Below are 14962 nucleotides of genomic sequence, written 5' to 3' on the forward strand. Positions count from 1 at the left end.
CTGAATCCTGGGCTCCATTGTCGTTTGTATCTGGAAACTCCCAGCCCAGAATACAAGAACTAGGAAAACAAAGACAAAACAAAAACTCACAGACTTGTTAGGGTTTGGAAGCAGGAGCTACCAAAACCGTGAAGAAAGAAGGGATCACATCCCAGCATCTACCTGTTTTCTAACTGCTCCTCTACTCTTTGCCAGCTTGTTCTCAGCTTTCCGTGCTGGCAGTTTACATTTTGGCTTTCTTGGATTTGTCGAGTCAGTGATCTCCCAACTGCTTTGAAACTTTTATTTCTGTCTCCTCTTCTGGCTTTCCTAACCTAAGAACTGATGATTTTTTTAAAAAACTCCCTTTTCTGTTTTAGAAGGCTTTTGGAAGTGACCAAAATGAGGTGCTTGTGTACGGTCTGCCATCATCATGCAGAAACCGCAGTGTGTTTCCTGACCTGGAAGTCCTGGTAGTGCTGTCAGGGACAGAATGCCCGGGACGAAGCAGTCATGTGTGGGGTCTTGAGTGAAGGAACCAAGTGCTCTTATGTCCACCGTGTCCTCATTAATTCCCACTTTGTGAGGGACGCGAAAGAAGACTAGTCATGACAAGCTTAAAGCTTGAACGGTGGCTGGCGTGGAGCTAGTGCAGGAAGACTGGCCCAGATAAATGTATCCAAGGAGGCACAGCTGGGAAGAGGCCGAATGGGAGTGAGCCTAGGTCTGTGTTTACTCCAAGGCTCATGCTTTTGGCCGCTGGTAGCTAATGCAGGAAGATATTCCGCGATATTCAGGTTGTCCACTTCCATTGAGCCCTTTAGAAATGTTCTTACTATAGCTCTTTCCTCATCTCACCTTAGTGCCTTTGTTTTCCCAGTGCTGCTTGGCAGTAGAGCTCCCTTTTACCTGTGTGGATGGAAAGCTATGACCCTGGAGCCAGTTTTTCTGAACTGGAGAGTAGGTATTTATTGAGCAATGCTGGGCAATGCAGAGATGACCAAGCAGGGCTCCTGGCAAGGCAGGAAAGGATGTCCTTAGGGAGGGAGTGGAATTCCCAAACGGCTGGATCGGTTCATGGGTTGTGCAGCAGTCATTTGCATTAATGTGCAATTCATGATAGTATGCAACTTCTCCTTTTTATTACAAAATATTTTTTTGTTTTGTTTCGGTTTTTTGAGACAGGGTCTCATTATGTAGTTGAGACTGACCCGGAACGCACTATGTAGCCCAGGCTGGTCTTGAACTCACAGCAATCCTCCTGCCTCAGGCTCCCGAGTGCTGGGATTATAGGCATGCGCCACCATGCCCAGCAACAAAGCATTTTAAACATACAGAAAAGTTGAAAGAAGAGTAAATAAAGCATTGTTAACATTTGACCACATTTGGTTTATATTATTATTATGCTTAACCATTTGATAATATATTTCTGACGTTGACTTTTTGTCACCAGACAGGTCAGAGGACCTCAGATGAGATAAGGAAGCTAACCCACCCTTTTTGTATGGTAAGTGTGCAGGTTTGCTGCCCCCAGTTGCAGAAATAAAACTCTGAGGATTAGCCAGTGAAGAAGCACAGGAAGGGTTTTATTAGGCAGAAATTAAAAATGACACAGCTAAAGAAATAAGAGTGCAAGCCCTTGAGAGAGAAAGAGGCACCTTATTTCCTGAAATTGGAACATTTGTGCTTCTCTCAAGGGGTGAAAACCCTGGGAAAAGGTGGCCTACCCCCTGGAGGGTACTGGCTTGTAATACAGGTGTGAGCCCGGTTTTGTTTTAAGATGGATAGTTTAAGCATTTTTTTTTTTTTTTTTTAAGTACTGGGGATCGAACTCAGGTCCTTGTGCTTGGAAGACAGGTGGTGGAACCACTGAGCTAAATCCCCAGCATTTTCTGAATTCTCTGAATCTGTTCTTTTATCTTAGGGTCAGGCTCCTGCTCTTTCTCATTTAAACAAATTAATAGACTTTGCATATTCCTGAGGAATTGTGGGTCTGCAAGGACCCATTTGTGATGGGTCTGGAAAGAAAGCAGCCCGGATTTAACCAAGGGGTGCTGATATGAATCACCTTGGGTGAGGACTGGGTCCAGCAAGTTGCAGTCTTCTTGAAAGTGAAATTTTTAGGTATGATTTCCTTATCTCCTTTCTACTTGTATTTCTTCTATCCCACCTCACCTTGACCCCTAAATGTATCAGCAGACCAGTCTTAGTCTTTCTTATTAGGGCTTTTCCTGGGCCTGTGATAGAGGTGGCGGAGGTGGCAGTCCTGATGACTTGTGAATCGCCTTGGGGTTATTTTTCCATTGTCTTGATGAACAGCACCTGCCTTCCTGGTGGTGACATCTGTATTTATCTCCTTATCAGGTGGTTACTTGGCTAAACCCAGTTCTGTCCTGAACAAGCTTTCTAATCTGGATAGGCTGAGGTAATTTTCCAAATTTTAAATTTTTTGCTTCTCTTTTGGTTATCCGTTCTATCTTTTTTTTGTCATCTTGGTATATAGTTCAAGGGAAGCCAAGCCACACCTCCAATAGTTTGCTTAGAAATTTCCTAGCCAGCATGCAAATCTAGTTCTAGCTACTTAGAAGGCTGAGGAAGGAGGCTCAAGGTAGCCTGGACAACATAGCAAGACTATGTCTCAAGAAAAAAACAACCAAACAAAAAATTCCCTAGCCAAACATCCCTTTTTTTTTAAAGGCAGGGTCTTGCTATGTACTTCAGCCTGACCTTGAACTCACTGTGTAGCCCAGGCTGGCCTCAAATTTGTAGATCCTCCTGCCTCAGCCTCCCGAGTGCTGGGACTACTTGCCTGAATCTTGAAACCTCCAGCCTCTATCTATTACACATTTCCAAAGCTGCTTCCACATTTTTAGGTGTTTATCATGAGTATCCCCACTGCTTGGTGGCAGTTTTCTTTCTTAGTCCATTTGGGCTGCTGTGACACAATACCATTAAGTGAGTAGCTTATGCACAACAGAAATTGTTTTTTCACAGTCCATATCAAGTTTCTGACAGATTTGCTGTCTGGTGAAGGCAGGCTCTGACGTGGTGGCAGATTTGTGGGGTCTGTTTGGTCTCTTTTTGTTAAAGGCACTGATTCCATTTACGAGGGCTGTGCCCTCATGAGCTAATCACTCCTAAAAGCCCCAACTCCCTTCTTAGGTGGTATCAGGATTTTAACATTTGAATTTTGGAAGACACACATACATTCAGACCATAGCAGTTGATGTCCTAAAAAGTAGGTCATTCTCTTTACAGAACCACAGTTCTGCATCATCACAAATATAATTCTGTGATATCCTCCAAAGTCTAACCTGTGTTCAGATTTTCCTCAGTGACCCAAGATTGCCTTAAGAGACAGTTTTGAACCAGAATGTGTTAAGTTTTACACATTTCACTGAGATTGCCTTAAGAGACAGTTTTGAACCAGAATGTGTTAAGTTTTACACATTTCACTGAGATTGCTGATAGTATGTTTTTGATATAGATAAAATGAATAATAAAATTCTTAAAGTTTCTACTTCATACTGCTCTTGAAAGCTGTCTCATTACTGAAGAGGTGCTGATGCAGGGTCTTAGCATGGAAGGAACCATTTGGTGCAGTGACTACCAAACTTTATTATTAGTGAGTGGAATTTTCCAAATTTGGGAGTTTAAAAAATGGGGGAGCCGGGCATGGTGGCACACACCTGTAAACCCAGCACTCGGAGGCTGAGGCAGGAGGATCACTGTGAGTTCGAGACCAGCCTGGGCTACATAGTGAATACCAGGTCAGTCTCAACCACATAGTGACATAGTGAGACCCTGTCTCAAAAAATAAAAGGGGGAAGAAAGTGTTCACATGGGAGGGGAACAAGGGAGGAATGGGAGAGAAAGGAAGGGAAGGGACAAGGAAAAAAGTGAAAATAGAAGGAAGAAATGGAAACAAAGCTTTTGTACATTGGGAAGGGAGGTAACTGGAGGGGGAGAATGGGATAAAATAAAATTTAGGAAAAGGAGGTGTATTTGTATTTTGTGTGTGTGTGCGCATGTGTGTGTGTATAAAATACATTACAGAAATAAACAATATGTACTTATTAGCTGATTGTTGTGGTGCACACCTATAATTCTAGCACTCAGGAGGCTGAGGCAGGAGGATCATTGCAGGTTTGAGGCCAGCCTGGGCCACATAGTGAGTTCAAGGCCTGCCTAATCTACATAGAAGGACCTTGTTTTTTTTTTTTTTTTTTTTTTTTAAAGCCAAAACAAAAAAACACCTGCCAGGCTTGGTGGTGCACACCTATAATCCTAGCACTTAGAAGGCTGAGGCAGGAGGATTGCTGTAAGTTCAAGGCCGGCCTGGGTTGCATAGTAAATTCAAGGCCAGCCTGAACTGTATAGTGAGTCCCTGCCTCAAAAAAACAAAAAAACCCCAAAACAATAAAAAGTATACATTTATATGTATGAGATATTTAGCATTTTACCTAACAGAATTATCCAACAAGTATTGACTATCTTCTATCTTCTTCTCCTTTATGGTGGCAGTAGAGTGCCCACGTAGTGGGAGGTAGGATGTTATATTAAGAGAATGCAACAAACATTGGACTTTGTAATAGGCTATTGCAAGTTTTGCTTGAATGACATGATCCAATTTGAGATTTAGAAAATTCTGACAGTGTACAGACTTGGGGAAGCAGGAGGGTTGATTTTAGAAAATAATGTGTTTAAATATGTTGTCACAAAAATTAATTTTGTTTACCAAAATAATGTTCTTTGCATTTTATGTTGTGAGAGCTTTAATAGTCATTCAGTATGTATTTGAGTGCCTGTGTTAGGCTTTGTCACAACTGTAATGACCAGTAATGGAATTGGGCTGATCTTCCTGGAGGAGGCAGGCATTAAATAATAAGATTAATAATTAAATGACAAGAAGAGTAATCTTATGGAATCAGGAGACTGTGGATGTGAGCATTATGTTGTACTTGAGTTATTTCAGTAGCCTCTTCACAAGTCTCCCTGTCTTTCCACTTTTTTTTTTTTTTTTTTTTAGGGCAGGGTCTTACTATGTAGTTCAAACTGGCTGTGAGCCCACTATGTAGCCTAGGCTGGCCTTCAACTTGGAGCAATCCTTCTGTCTCAGCCTCCCAAGTGTTAAGTCTACAGGTGTGTGCCAACACATCAGGCTGTCTTCTGCTCTTACGCCTACAGTCTGTTCTTCTGACAGTAGCCAAAGGGATTGTTTAATCTACTCAGAACTTTCTTATGGCTCTTCATTTTTGATCAGTAAAAGCCAAAGTTCTCATGAGGCTCTGCAATGATCTGTCCTTGTCTGCCCGGTATGGTGGTGCACACCTGTAATCCCAGCACTCAGGAGGCTGAGGCAGGAGGATCGCTGTGAGTTCAAGACCAGCCTGGGCTGCATAGTGAGTTCCAGGTCAGTCTCAACTACATGGTGAGACCCTGTCTCAAAAAACTGAAAAAAACAAACAAAGAAAAAAGAACAACTGTGATCTGTCCTTGTCCCGTTACCTAGCTGATTGCATTTCTTCTGCTTTCCCTTCACTCAGTCTACCTCAGCCCATCAGTAGCCTGGCACTACCTTACAGCCTGTGCCCTGACAGTTGTTTCCTGCTGGATCTTCATGTGGCTGACTCCTCCCACCTTAGGTCTTTGCTCACTTGTCATCTGCGCAGCAGGGACAAGCCTGGCCACCAGCATGGCAGTTGAGCTGGCCATTCTGCCACCTGTATGCCCAGTCTCCTCCTCTGCCCTGACACCCTCTCCCCCGTGGTACTTATCACCTTTTCACGTGTTATATATACTTTATTGTGGCGGGCCAGCCGTCACAACACAAATGTACCTGAGTTGGGGAGTGAGGATTGAGAAAGGACAGCACACTCAATAGTGTGGAGACAAGAGGTCCCCTTTATTACACAGAAACAGCTCCTTTTAAAGGCAGGCCAACAGGAAGCATCAAGCAATATTAGGGAGGAGATCAGATCTTTGACTATCTGAGTTCCTCCCATCACAAGGTCAAACTTAACTAATCCTTGAGCCGGGCGTGGTGGTGCACGCCTGTAATCCCATAAAACCAGTCTGGATTACACAGTGAGCTCCAGGTCAATCTCATCTGTATAGTTGAGACCCTTGTCTCAGAAAAGCCAAATAGAGTCATAGATTGTGTCAATGCCTCAATGGTAGAAGAAGTTACTTTTCCCATGTCAAATGCCAGCGGGCTCCCACACTTTATTTTATTACGCTGCTGTCTGCTTTCTCCCACTTAAGCTCCACCTATCCCATGCTTTTTATCTGTTATTGATGGATTGTAAGTGTGTAGAACAGTGCCTCTGTGAATAAGTATTGAAAGGATGGATAAATGAAGGGAAGCTGATATTTGAGTTGAAAGCTGACAACTATGCTAACGTCTGAAGTATGAGTCAGGACTTAATTAGGTGAGCCCAAGATGGGGAGACATCAAAAAGAGAGTGTGTGTGTTTCAGGTTGGGTGATTTAGCAATTTGGTTCTAACAGAGAAACCATTGTGACTATAATAAAGAGACACGAGTAATTTGTTATATGAAGAGATTGGGTTCTGTAGAGTTTTATCTTTATGTTAAAACAAGTGAGACGACAGTTACATGTTTTAAGCGGGCAGCAGGTACCAGATTTATACTGCTTTTTACACAGCGATTCTGGCTCTAAGAGGGAGAGCATATTTAGGGAGACGGCAGCCAAATTGGCGAAATCAGTTGGGAGCTATTGTAACGGTGTAGGTAAAAAGGACAGTATTCAGGTTGTGGTGGTGGTGGAGATGGGGTGGAGTCAGACTTGAGAGACATTTAGGAGGCATAATCAGTGATAAATTGGATGTGAGAGCAGAGAGGAGGAATACAGATGACACCTGGCTTTCTGGCTTGTGTTACTGGATGATGGTGATTCATTCATTCACTGTCGTGAATTCCAGAACAGGATCCGGTTTGGAAGAAATGTGGCCAGGGATGGGGGCTCACATCTGTAATCCCAGCAGGAGGATCTCTGAGAGTTGGTGGCCAGCCTGGGCTACATAGTGGGTTCAAGACCAGCTTGAGCTACAAAGCAGCAAGGCCCTGTCTCAAAAAACAAAAAACAGGAAGAGAAGCAAACTCAGGTTCAGACACGTTGATTTTAAGGTGATTTTGAGACAGATGATATCTAAGAGGTAGTTGGATATGAATTTGGGACTGGATGTTTAAATCTGCAATTCTACTTTACTGAGAAGCAGTGGAGGGAGGATTCACCAAATAATCTACATTAAAGGTTAACGAGGATCTTATTAAGTTGTAAAATTAAAGTCTCTTCCACATTCCCTTTTACTTTGGTTTCAGATTTAAATCTTTTACCCAATGTGGAGGTGCTTACTAAGTTTTATTCTTGTTTTATGTGATTTACAGTTCAGAAGACAAGTACTCCCTGAGCTTAAATATGTAAAATGTCTTTTCCTGAAGCGCTTAGATTTCCGAATTATTCATATCGCTGGATTTTAAGACCCATAAAACATTCACTATGAGTGCTTAGAAAACTGGTTTATGACTAACTCAAGAAGAAAACTATTTTCCAAACTTCTTTGGCAAGGTTTAATTCACCATTATCAGGTTGTTGCAGACTTCACGGGACTGCTTTCTCCTCTTTCCAGATACCCAGTGTCCTCTGAATCAGGGCTGTTTATCTTCTTGCTCTTCTGTCTTCACGACAGCCTGAGAATAACTTTCTCCCCATGAACTCTGAAATGAGAGAAATGCTGCAAAACTGTGGGTCGTGGTGAGCAGCAATACAGTGCCATGGCCATGAGCACAGATTTTGGAATCAGATGTGAGCTGGTTTTCCTGCTTGCTGGCTGTGTGACCTTGGCAAGTTAACCTTTTCAGTAACAAAGATCATAATAGCAACTGCCGTAGCATGTTTGTGAAGATTGAAAGGAATGTTTTCTGTAAAGAGTGAGAGTTGGAGTAGTCTGTGAGTAACCTGTGTAGCTGGTACGGGTGGCAGCAGTAGTAATGGGGAAGATCTGGAGTCTATTTTTATTTTGTCTGAGTCAGTTGTTTTTGCTCTGCAAGCAAGACTTCCTGTCTTGAATGATGTTTATATTTTATTTTATATTTTGTTAAGCTACTGTTTTTTGCAACATATTTTTAAGTGATAGACATTGTAATTAAATTATTTTTTGCTCCATTGGGCTTGAACTCAGGGCTTTTGCACTGAGCTATCATATGTATCCAGCTCTTTTTTATTTTTTTATTTTAGACAGGATATCACTGAGTTAACTGAGTTGTCCAGGCTGCGCTTGGATTTGTGATGCGCCTGCCTGAGTCCCTCAGAGTGCTGGGATTGTAGGTGTGTGTCACATGACCAGCTCAGGATACAGTTTTAAAAAGAATTAACTGATGGGCCAGGGATTTAGCTCAGTGGTTCTGCAGCCTGCCTTGCCAAGTGCAAGGACCTGAGTTTGATCCCCGGTACCAACCAACCAACAAACAAAAAAACAAAGAATTAACTGATTTCTGTACTAACCTGTGGGTCTCCTGATGATGAAGGCTAAGTTCCATCCATCTTTATTTTCTCCCCAGTGCCTTGCTCACAGGATACCTTCTGTAAATGTTCAGAACATGCTCCAGAGAAGTTTTGTGCTGATTTACGTTGCAGATGTAGGTCTGCTCTGCTGCCAGGCACACAGTTATCCAGGGGGACAGCACATAGAGATGGACACTGATTTTGTACTCAGGCCTCTTCCACATTTTCTCCTGAGATACCTTAGCTGCCCTCATGACTGCAGGTACCACTTTGTTACTGAGAACTTTAATGTATGTCTCAGTCTTAAACCACTCTTTGAGACTCCAGTTGGGTTTACGGTTTCTTTGCCTGCATATTTTTTAGGCACATTAAATACATGCACCTAGCCAGGTGTGGTGGCGTTCGCCTGTAATCCCAGCACTTGGGAGGCTGAGGCAGGAGGATCGAGACCAGCCTGGGCTACATAGAGAGACCCTGTCTCAAAACAAACAAACAAACAAAAAAGAGTAAATACATGCACCTAGGCTAACTCCTGTTTTAGTCCCCCTTTAGTAGTCCCTGTTTTGATTCATGCTCCCTCCTTAGCCACTGGGCACCCAACAAAGGAGCTGGATGGCCATTCCTGATGCCTTCCTATCTATTGCTAATACTGCTTTAATATTTCTTAATTAAAAACCCTTTCCTTTACTTACATACTTTGGTCTCAGTTCGCAGCTTTATTCTCTGCCTGTCTAGAATGTCTAGGTATCTTTAAAATTCTTCTTTGATTCCTCTTCCACACCACTCCTACCAGAATTCTCTTTCTAAATTATAGGTCTCATCCTGTTACTTTCTTGCTTATAAACCTTTGGTGGTTTCCTGTTGCTTAGGGCAGGGTTCAGTAAGCTATAATCTGTGGGCAGCTCTGGCCTTCTGCCTGTTTTGTAAATATGAATTGTATTGGTACATAGCCATACCCATTTGTTCATGTTCCGTATTGGGGTGCTTTCATACTACAACAGCAGAGTTGAGTAGTTGTGATGAGGATTATATGGCCTACAAATCTAAAGTGTATACTCTGAATCTTTTCAGCAAGGTTTTGCTGCTCAAGTGGTTTAGAGGCTGAAGTTCATACTTGAATTGCCTAAAAAAGAAATCATTCATGACCCTATTCTAAACAAGTTTTGATCATTTTCATTCTCTAACATATCCTACATTCTTCTGGGCTCATAATTCTGCATGTTCTCATGCTTCAAAACCCACCTCAGTTTGCTCTTCCCCTATGAAACTCTTTTTCCCCCTTGGTACTGGGAAGTGAACTCAGGACCTTGTGCTTGCCTGGCAGGCAAAGCACCACTGAGCTACGTCTCCGGCCCTACCCCTGTCAAACTTTAATCTCTTCTCAGCAGGTAGTGTCTTCAGATACTTTTTTTTTTTATATTTCTGTTATTGTACTTTTTCTTTTTCTTTTTTTTTTTTTTTTTTTTTTTTTTTTTGGTACTGGAGATTGACTCAGAACCTTTTGCTTGCAAGGCAGGCATGGTGCCGCTGAACTAAATCCCCAGCCCCTGTTATGGTACTTTTTAATTACAGCCCATAGTGCCTGTGAATCTGTTATATCACATATTGTAATGCAGTTATTTTTTCTTCTGACATTGTTCCTTATTAGACTAGTCTCTGTATTGATTATCTTAATATTTTTAGATGCTTTGTGCCTTCACTAGTAGCAAACTAGTGAAGAAATGGATGAACAAACAGATGGTATTGTAGGAGTTTGATTAAATGACACATACCTGAATTAGCTGCATTATTTGGCACTCATGTATGAAGATTATTCAGACCATGTTTCATGTTAAAATGCATGTTATTTTCTTTTTTGCGCATGTCTCTTTTTTTCCTGAGCTGATTTTTTTTTTTTTAAGCAAAACATTTATTGGATGCTAGGGATGTAGCTTAGCAGCACAGCACCTGCCTGGCAAGTGCAAGGTCCTGAGTTTGATCCTTGGCACCAAAAGAAGAAAAAAAATTATTGGTACATTTAGATATATACATAGTGATAACATTCATCATAGGAAATTTGTACCTGTACATGATATATCTTGCTAAGCTGATTTTTTTTTTTTTTTGGTTTTTTGAGACAGGGTCTCACTGTGTAATTGAGACTGACCTGGAACTCACTATGTAGCCCAGGCTGGTCTCGACCTCACAGCGATCCTCCTGCCTTAGCTTCCCGAGTGCTGGGATTACAGGTGTGCGCCACCATGCCCGGTTTCTCTAAGCTGAATTTTTGAAAGTAAATTTTTGAGAATCACTTGGAATCCTAAGAACTCATATTTCCTTTTATAAAGAGTTACTTCTCAGTAATAGGAATAGTTCCTTTCTAATGAATTATTAGGTTTGTCAGACTAGTATGTTAAGTCAACTTTCCAACAGTATGGCAAAATGCCTGAGATAATCAGTTTAAAAGGAAGAGAAGTTTATTTTGGTTTACAAATTCAGAAGTTTCATTGTACATCCCTTGGTTCAGTTGCTTTGGGCCTGTGGTTGCACAGTACATGGTGAGAGCAAGTGATAGAGGAGGCTGCTCAATTTATGGCAGCCAGGAAGTGAAAGAAAAAGACAAGAAGTGGCTGGAATTCCAAGATCATCTTCAGAGTCATACTCCTTCCTGGTGACTTTACTTTGTCCTAGTATACTCCATCTTCTTTCTGATGGTTCCACCACCTCCCATTAAATTCAGCCATAAGCTGGAGACCAAGCCTTCAACACGTGGGCTTTTGGGAGACATTCAAGATCCAAACTGTACAAACCAGTAATCCATAGTCCAGTTCAATAATTTCTTTTTTTTTTGGTACTGGGGATTGAATTTAGGACCTTGCGCTTGCAAGGCAGGTGGTGGCACCACTGAGCTAAATCCCTGACCCCAGTAATTTCTTTTTAAATTGGTGCCAGGGTCAGTTTTGTGGGAGAATGTATTGATAATTTCTTTGACCTTGGAAAGTCATTTAAGTTTATAAAATGTAATTTCTGATGTATTACTTTATACATGAGGTCTCTTCATCAGGATGCAGACAAGAAGAATGAGCTAATTCATTGTTTTGGGTTTTTTTTTTGGTACCGGTGATTGAATTCGGGTTCTTGTGCTTGCAAGTCAGGCCACTGAACCACTGAGCTAAATCCCTGGCCCTAATTCATTGTTAATTACAGCCAGGCATGGTGGCACATGTCTGTAATCCCAGCACTCAGCAGGCTGAGGCAGAAGGATTGCTGTGAGTTCGAAACCAGCATGGGCTAACATAGTGAGTTCCAGTCAGTCTCAACTACAGAGTGAGACCCTGTCTCAAAAAGCAAAGAAACAAACAAAAAAAACCAAAACAAGAAAAAAAGTTCTGTTGTTAATTACAACAATTTAAAACTTTGCATTAAAAAAACAAATATGCAAAGAAAAAGCAAAAACAAACACTTTATCCTACTGGTGTTTAACAGTTTGACAGTAGTACTGATGTTTGTTCTTCCTTGTCATTTTTATATATATTTGTGTTTATATATAAGTACTATTTTTTATAAAATGGAAATGTGATATACTTTTATATATATTTTTCAGGGATCGAACTTGGGTCCTTGCTCTTGCAAGGCTGGTGGTGGAACCACTGAGCCAAATCCCCAGACCTTTATAAATCTTTTTTCACTTAATACCAGTCATTACCACTTTCTCATACCATTATTTTTTTTTTTTTTTTTTGATACCAGAGATTGAACTCAGGACCTGTGCTTGCAAGGCAGGTGCAGTGCCACTGAGCTAAATCCCCACCTCACCATTAAATATTTTTAAATACTCGATTTTTCAATTCACTAAGTAAACTAATTTACTTAAACATTTGTTCTATTGTTGTACATTTAGATTTTATCAAAGTAGTCTTTGCTTTCATTAAGTCTCCAGAAGCCTCTTATATTAAATATTGTATTTATTTTTCCACTTTAAGGCAAGAGTGAGGGTTAGTATTGAAAGTTTCTGTTAAGTCAAAACTGTGTCATGATAACATAGGCTTATCCTCTGGTAAATATTGATAATAAAACCTTCATGATGGTCAGTCTTCTGAGTTGAGAGTATGTGTTCTTTGTACAGTAACCTTCTCCCCTCACTTTCCACTCCTAAATGCTTACTGTAGTGCTTGGGCTCTTGGTGTCTTGTTCCCTTTTTTCCTTAAAGTTCTTCAGTTATTTTCCCCTTACACCCAGTGAAAAGGCAAATTCTTTTTTTTTTTTGGTGCCGGGAATCAAACTGCCTTGCGCTTTCGAGGCAGGTGGCGGCCCCACTGAGCTAAATCCCCAGCTCAGTAAAGGCAAATCCTGAATGGGGTCTGTGCTTGCCTGTCTTTGTCCAGATTGATTGATTGACTGATCGATTGTGGTGCTAGGGATTGAACCCATGGCTTGTGTGTGCTGGGCAAATGCTGTGCCACTGAGCTATACCCCAGCTCCCTTTGTCCAGTTTCAGTCCAGGCCATTTGTTCCACTTATTTAATTTCTTTTATTTTTACCAGCTGATTCTTCCTTTCTGGAACCAAAAGGACTAAGAGGTGTTGGATATGATTTTCCTTTTCCTTGTTCTACCTTTTTGCATCTCCTTAATCTGATTAACTTTGCTGAGCTTTTACATTTCAAAACATTTAAAGATTTTAACAGAATTTACCTCTTCGATGCTGGGAATTTAGCTCAGTGGTTCTGCCACCTGCCTTGCAAGCTCAAGACCGCCCCCCCCCCCAAAACCACTTTCTCTTTGGGCCAGGGATTTGGCTCAGTGGTTCCACTGCCTCCCTTGCAACTGCAAGGGCCCAAGTTCGATCCCCAGTACCAAAAAAAAGAAGAATTTACCTCTTTGAAAGGTTTTTCATGGTGGTCATGGTGGCGCATGCCTGTAACCCCAGAATTTGGAAGTCTGAGACTGGAGGATCACTGTGAGTTCAAGTCCAGCCTGAACTACATGGCGAGACTCTTGTCTCCAAAAAAAAGCTTTTCATGACCTCCCATATTAAAATAGGACTTTCCTTTGTTCTCTGTCAGGATCCTGTACATTTCTCTCATAGTGGTTATTTATATAAATATGTTACAGTGTTCCTTTGCCCAAGCTGTCCTTGACCTACCCAGCTGAAGTCCTGAAAGAGGGAGACTTCAATTTATTTCATAAATCAGTGTGTGGAAATAGTTATATATTTTCTGCTTATAGAACTAGTTATAATAGATTAAGTGAAATGCATTTCACTCTGTTTTAACCTTGAACCATTATCTTAAATTCATAGTGACTTTACTTATTCTTGCTTTTAACCAGTTAATATTAATGTTAATGTGTCTGCAGAATATCTTGATCAAATGTTCCCAGGTTGCTTTTTGTTTTAACAGGTAGTTAAAATAGTGTTGACTGATAACCTTGAAATTGTGGGACTTGGTTTTGCACTTTGTTAGAATATGTCTGGAAAGTCCCCTCTGCCTTGGAGGAATTCAACCAGAAAAATATCTTTGTGTTGGGCAGCAGCTGGAATTCTTGCCTTTGTCATCAGCTGTTTTTTCTTTTTTTCTTTTTGGTATCTCGGATTGAACTCAGGACCTTGTGCTTGCAAGGCAGGCAGCGGCACGACTGAGCTAAATCCCCATCCTTCTTTTCTTTTTCTTGTTTCCAGGCTTCCCATGCATCTGTTTTCTGGGGTGAGCCAGGAATTGAAAGGTTATTTAAAGTGTTTGGGGTTTTCTCTTGTGACCCACTCCTAGCCATGATTTCCCCTCTCAATTTCTAGCTCTTCCATCCTCTGACATCTGAGGCCATTATGACTGAATTTTTGCTTGAATTTTAGCCACTTTGTACCACAGGGATTCTCAGTATTTGGAAGTGAGGGAAAGCTATATAAAAGTGGGTCCTGCTAGGTGTGGTGGTGCATACTTACAATCCTAGCACTCAGGAGCCTGAGCAGGAGCATCGCTGTGAGTTCCAGGCCACCCTGGGCTATATAGGCCAGCCTGAGTTACAAAGCAAAACTGTCCCCCCTCAGAAAAAAAGATGGATCCGATTCATTGTGTTGTCCTTCTTTCAGGGTCAAATCCCCTTTGGATTCTGCCAGCTTTTTAGTACTCCTCAGTACTTTTAAATAGTTTTTATATTTATTTATTTTTAGAATTAATGGTAGCTCTAAATCACCCATTTCTTAATGCTTCTTTTTTTCTTTTTTTGCTACTGGGGCTCAAACTTGGGACCTTGCATTTGTGAGGCAGTGAGCGGAACCACTGAGCTAAATCCCTGGCCCCGTAATTTCTTTGTTTTAAAAAATTCCCGTAATATACCACCTTTTTATTGTTCATTTTTGTTTTTTGTTGTTTTTACAGATGCATGCCACCACGCCCAGCCCTGTCATTCTTCACTTGATCTTAGCCAAAAGGCCGAGAAGCGATAGCCCTGTCATTCTTTATTCCCATTATTTCTGTCATT

The 14962-nt window shown here is 41.3% G+C and overlaps 1 protein-coding gene across 3 annotated transcripts in view; it reads left to right on the plus strand.

Moving 5' to 3' along the window:
• The first annotated feature begins 878 nt into the window (after nucleotides 1-878).
• Tmem50b (transmembrane protein 50B) overlaps nucleotides 879-14962 on the plus strand; it is a 47176-nt gene continuing 33092 nt past the window's right edge. For 2 of the 3 annotated variants that reach the window (XM_033767987.1, XM_033767988.1), the window contains exon 1: nucleotides 1433-1486. The gene's annotated coding sequence lies outside the window, so the exon portion shown is untranslated. Of the gene's footprint in view, nucleotides 940-1432; nucleotides 1487-14962 lie in introns of those variants that run through there. The other variant, XM_010608659.3, reaches the window with a different exon arrangement.

This window comes from Fukomys damarensis, unplaced genomic scaffold (assembly GCF_012274545.1).
Source record: "Fukomys damarensis isolate Sample0158 unplaced genomic scaffold, DMR_v1.0_HiC HiC_scaffold_24, whole genome shotgun sequence".
In the NCBI taxonomy this organism is placed as follows: Eukaryota; Metazoa; Chordata; class Mammalia; order Rodentia; family Bathyergidae; genus Fukomys; species Fukomys damarensis.